Consider the following 6,101-nt stretch of genomic DNA (forward strand, 5'->3'; position numbering starts at 1 on the left):
TATTGTGGCAAGTTTCAGACTAGGGCTGACTCATAGTAAACTAAGTAATGGAACTGAGCTCTGCAGGCACAAAGCTCTCATGTTTCTCTGTATGTAATTGGGACTGCCTCACAAGTCATCTGTTCCCACTACGACGGGGACAAAGAAACCCAAAGCCTTGATTCCATAAACAACTGCATACCTTCTCTTCCAGAAGTTGTGCCCGTTCATTTCAAGCACCAGAGCTGCAGAAGAAATACCAGAGGTAATTAGGCCAGACTCACTAGCTAATAAAGCCTAGACTGTGTTGACAGCTATCTTCTTGTGTAAACAGAATCCTCACTGTGCTACCTAGTACACTGGGTACATCTACTCAGTAATGTCTTAACACAATTTTTAATGCAAAACCGCATCTTCTTCTGTAAGTATTAATTCATTTGCCAACGCTCCCATGTATTATTTTGTGTGTGCACACAGGTGCCAGAGCACGAGCGTGAAGGTCCAGTTATAACTCTAGAGCTGCTTCTCCCCATCAGGTCACCGGAGTCAAATTCACTGCACTTTCAGCTGCCTCAGTTCTATTAAAGGGGGTGGTGACTGCATTCAGTTCCCGCCTATGGCCTTGGCCTCAGGTAAATCCTTTAACCCATCACAGCTACATATCCAGTCAGGTTAGAGTTCTCATCCTTGGCCAAGAATTGTTCCTAGAATTCTGCCTGGCAAGCCAAGGCTTTTCATTTAACACATACCTTGAGCTCGTTAGCATCCTGGACGTAGCACCATCGCATCTGTTAAAAAAAAAAAAAAAAAAAAAAGTCAACAATGTTACAAGTACCAGGCCACCGCTTTTACAAAAAGAACCTTTCTTGTGGCCACCAGCTGCATTGGACACCTAAGTCCTGCCCGGCATTGGTTCCTGCACAAAGCTCTGACCTTCACATTTCTGACTGAATCCACCTTCTAGGCACAGAATCAATGCTTGGAAACAAAGTTACAAGCTACAGGATGTCTTTAAGGCAAGTTGAACCGCTTTCATTGCTTTCAAAAACCAGAAGCAAACTTGTTTGCTGAGGCTGATGGGGAAGGGAAGTAAGGGCCAGCCTAGAGCTTGCGGAGCCCAGTTCTTAGACAGTGGCTCCTGCTGCCCCTCACTCCAGGCACTCAGACTTGTCTAGCAGAATGGGTCAATAGAAATATAATTCTAAAGGAAACAAAATCACCACCTACTGCACTTGCATACCAGATAGGGAGTTGTATAGAAGAGCCCACAACAGTATTTTCCCTCTTAAGTGGGCTTCACAGGCAGAGTGGCCCATGCCCAGAAATCTCAACACTTGGGTAGAGCAGAAGGATTCTCTGGGCCAGCATGGGAACCTCTCTCAATAGTTTAATAAACGATGTCTCATTTTATGTCATATTTTTAATTGATGTTTTATTCAGCATCCTCGTGTCAAACATAAACTTTGCATCTCAATAGAACAAGAACTAAGTGTTGTTCCTTCACTCACATCTAAATTTAGATCTTCACAAATGTTAAAGCAGAAGTGAGCAGGCAGGCCTCTGGGGTACACATTAGACACCTATGGTTGGTCTTAGGAACTCTTCCTTGAGACAAAGTGTTTCTAAGCATGGAGCACAGAAGTTAAGATATAATGTCTTGCACAAGCACGAACCCAGCCGCTCAGATTTCCCCCAGGACACAAAACCTAGCCAGGTCGGTTTGTGTTAGAGGGAGGCTGGGCAGCTTGTGTTAAAGGGAGGCTGGGCTAATCCATCCCTTTGGGGCGCAGCGCGCCCTGTTTGATTCGCTTGAAGGCATTGGCTCTCAGAAGACACCCTCAAACCTTAAAACAATCAAACACAAAACAACAACCCAGCCTTTGTGCAAAGTGGCATTTGATGGGCACCTGTGACAAGGATGCGCTGCGTGGACGAAATTAGCTCCATTCTTTGTTAACGCTGGAGTTACCCTACTATTTTCGAATCTCTGATCCTATTCGAATTCTTAAATAGGCGATGTCCCTGGCCCTCCGTCACTAGACTACTGGTCAGGCGTGAGCCCCGAGTGTGCCTAGGTCACGGGGGTGGTCGGGACTCTGCGCCTCCACCCGTGAGCGGACAAATCCTGCAGCAGAAGAGACTCTTCCCTTATCGCACACCGAAGGGATGCGCGCTGGGCCAGCACCCTGGGGACCTCCGAGGCCACACGGTGGGTTCTTGCGATCCACGACATGGCACAGGACTACACCCGGAGTGCGCCTTGGCGGAAAAGGGAGAGCGCTGGGCGGGACCAAGTTTAAACGAGTGGGAAAGCAAGCACCCCCGCCCCGCCCTCCCCCTCGCCCCTGACCGCGTTTCCTCTCCCGGGCCTGCGCGCCCCCTGCCGACCTCAGTGCTCCTAAACCGCCCTTATCCCAGGGTATCTATCCCACTCACCGCCCTGACTACAGAGTAGGTCCCCTGGCTGTGGAGGGAAATCCGCCCTCTTCTTATTTAGTATTCCTCATCCTTTCGTGTTTATTTTCATTTAAAGACCTATATGTAACAGAATTTTCTCCTGTTAAGGAGACTGTAACATGGAGAGTGAGTGGTCTTTGAAGAGGGGCTAATGCCAGGGCCAGATCCCACGCCTAAAAATCCCACTCCTGGCTGTGCAGTTTCAATGCTAGCCAAGATCTGTAAACATCTTGTCCTCGGTTACTTCTTTGGTCCAAGAGGGGTTTGTGCCAGACAGAATCAGGCTGGGACTTTTTGGGTTTGGTTTTGTTTCGAGACAGGGTTTCTCTGTGGATCTTGTCTGTCCTGGAGCTCGTTCATGGACCAAGCTGGGCTCGAACTTGGAGATTCGCTTGCATCTGCCGCTCTAGTGCTGTGATTAAAAGCGTGCGTCACCACCATTTTGCCGGATGGACCCGCTTAACTTAAATCAGCTGTCCTCCTAACAAGGGAAGTCAGAAACACAAACCCGCAATGTGTGCGGACAAGAGTGGAGAGAGGTGAAACTACATGCCCAGGAACGCCACGGGTTGTGACCACTGCCAGAAGCTAGGAAGAAACAGGAGGGATTCCTTTTGGTGGATTTCAGAGATCATGTGGTACCTTGGATTTCTGCTGCCAGCACTGAACTGGCATTTCTGTTGGAAGCCACCCAGCGCTTTGTTAAGAGAGCCCAGGAAACTAACACAAGGACTACTGGGAAGGGGCTGACTCCTCCCAGCGGCTACAACTAGCTTCTCCTTTGGGCCCTTGTTCCCCTGCCCTCTGCTGTTGACTGCTTTGCAGTCACCGAGGCAGGTAACTGCTGCGCTGATCAGTGCTGGGGAGCACGAAGGGGAACACCTTAGTCATGAGTGCCCGAGTTTAGGGACTTTTGGGAAAACTCTAAGGCAAAGCAAGGGTCCCATCACCCAAAGAGCTGACCCTCCGTTCTACAGCAGGAATTCTCTGGAAGGAGAACTGAGGGGAGGACATAGGAGCAGGAGTTGGGAGGCAGGAGCCAGGTCACCCCATACCTTCTTATAGGGAGGTCTACAAGCCAAAAAGCATTGCTGGGCCACACCTGTGGTCCTCGTCCTACCTTTGCAGATAGTTGCTTTTATCCACAATTTGCCCCTGGAACTGTGAAACGTGAGGTGTTCTGCTAGATGGTGTGAGGCTAATTGAGTTAGAAGGACTGGATTCGTGTTTTGTGCCGAGTTCGTGTGGGCTTATATTCCAAAGAGTGAGAGTCGGTGATGGCAGAGTGAAGGCCTCGCCGCAGGAATTGGAAGCCGAGGGCTCATGTCTCCAACTGAAAGCACAGGGCAGATAAAGAATTAGAAATGACACAAGTCTTTAAACTCTTAAAGCCCGTCTCTAGCTACACTTCCTCCAAGGTCATGCCTCCTAAGCCTCCTCATGAGCTGCTGAGTAGGGACCAAGCCTGAGACTATGAGAGCCATCCCCATCCAAACCAAGATCCTCCTTACTGAGGCAGAGCTGGGCTGAGGACACTGTCCACAGCAGAGTCGCCCTGAGGGGACAGTGTGTGTGTGTGGGGGGGGCGGGGGTTAGCATTTCCTTCTCCAGTGAGGACCAAGAATTCGGCTCAGAGCCTGCAATAGATTTGAATGGAGGCAGATGACACTGTGTTCTGAAGGCTGGCTAGCTCAGTGTACAGAGAGAGTACAGGACAGTAAAGGCTACACAGAGAAACACTGTCTCTAAAAAAAGGGGAGGAGGGTGCTCCTTAGGGAAGGAGGAGTCAGGTAGGTTTTTAAAAAAGACATAATAACCCCACTACCAGACATGAGAACCCCCTTTTGACTTGTTGGACAGGGCTGTCTGAGAAATTCCCCAACATACAGCCCACTGCTGTTGCTCTTGGTGTTTGATTGGTTCCATTAGTCTAGCTGTGACGTTTTTATCTGTGAGTTCATTAAAATAAAGTTATTTTTTTTTAAAAAATTACTCCCAGTGCCCAAAATGATCTTAAGTAAAACAAGTAATGCTGGTGGTGGGTATCATAATGTCTGACCTCAAGTTCTGTTATAGAGTTGTTACGAACATACACGTAGATAAATAGAACACAGTAGAAGTCTCAGAAATAAACCCAAACTGCTAGAACCACCTAAGAGTTGGCAAAGCTATCCAAAACATACTTTGAAGCAAAGACAACCTTTTAAACAAATAATGCTAGAAAAAGGGTATCTCCACATGTAGAAAAATGAATCTAGATCCTTCCCTCTTCGGTGTTCAAGGTAGAGTGTCTTTGAGTAGCCTTGGCTATCCTGGAACTCACTCTTTCACTAGAGCAGACTGTTCTCAAATTCAAGAGATATGCCCATCTCTGCCTCCCGAGTGCTGGAACTAAAGGCAAGTACCACCGCTTCCGGGGTAGATCCAATATGTTGTAATGGAAGTTTTGGGTTCTTTGTAAACTCAGTTATGTTATATAAATGTGTTTTTGTTTTAACCCCAAGTGTGGGGTTTTAGTTTGGCATGGTCTTTGCCAGCTGGTAATGGCCTGCTTCATGCAGCACAGAGAGGGGCGTGGCCTAGGACTATGAGGGAGATAAATAGAAGAGTCCTGAGAGAGAAGGTGTGGTGTGTGGTGGTGACCGGTGGTGTGTAGCCGTTTGGAGAGACCAGAGAAGGACGGTGTGGCAGCTTAGAGAGAGAGAGAGAAAACCATTTCAATACAGAGGCTCAGAGAACATTGCTTGCTGCATTTGTTGTTGACAGAGATTGGTATTGCCCCAAAAGAACCCAATTAAGTAGCTGGGAGACGTTAAAGGTGTCTGTGCCCCCTCTCTCTACTTACCTTCGTTCTCTCTCAGGGTCAAATGGCTCATGGAAGGGAGCTAGAGGTTTCAATACCCCAAATAAACATAAGACTTGGAATTTTGAAGCAGAAAACACAGGTAAAACACTTCAAGACTAACCCAAGGCATAAGTGAAGTTTTTCTGAAAAGGACTCCAAAACCACAGGAAATAATGGCAACAATTAATGAAAGCCACTGCACAGCAAAAGAAATAATCACTAGAGTGAAGAGGCTGCCTACAAAATAGTGAAAAAAAAAAAACTTTGCCAACTATACACCAGACAGATGATTAACATGTAGACTACGTAAAGAACTGAAAAAAATAAATAAATAAAGACACACTCACACAAAGCCCCCGCTAACAAGTTGGCTAATAGACTGGATAGACAGTCTTCAAAAGAAGAAACACAGGAGCTGGAAGAGGCCTAAGTTGGCACAGTGCTTGTTGCATAGACATTGGAAGCTGAGCTCAGATTTGCAACACCCATGTAAAAACCTGGGCTCAACAGCAAGCAAGAACAGGAGGGAGAAGAGGCACAGGGAGGAAAGACATGGAGCAGCAAAAGGAAGACAAATAGATATTTAGAGTTTTTTTTTTTTTTTTACATTCTTAGTCATCAGGGGAATAAAAATTAAAGTGTTTTGAGATGCCATTTTACCCAAGTAAATAGCCTGTTATCAAGAAAACGAACAAATGTTGGCGAGGGCAGAGAAAAAGAAGAGCCCTCGTGTGTTGTTGGTGCTGATGTAAAATTGTGCAGATACTATAGGTTTCTAAAAATATTAAAAATAGAACAATGATATACCCCAGCTATACCA

At 46.8% G+C, this 6,101-nt stretch overlaps 1 non-coding gene across 1 annotated transcript; it reads right to left on the reverse strand.

Annotated features, from left to right (window-relative positions):
- Positions 1-602: 602 nt before the first annotated feature.
- On the reverse strand, positions 603-673 carry LOC127194938 (small nucleolar RNA SNORD93). Its single transcript, XR_007831319.1, has one exon. It is a non-coding gene; the product is annotated as a small nucleolar RNA SNORD93 (small nucleolar RNA).
- Between the last annotated feature and the right edge of the window lie 5,428 nt (positions 674-6,101).

This window comes from Acomys russatus, chromosome 10 (genome assembly GCF_903995435.1).
Source record: "Acomys russatus chromosome 10, mAcoRus1.1, whole genome shotgun sequence".
NCBI classification, from domain to species: domain Eukaryota; kingdom Metazoa; phylum Chordata; class Mammalia; order Rodentia; family Muridae; genus Acomys; species Acomys russatus.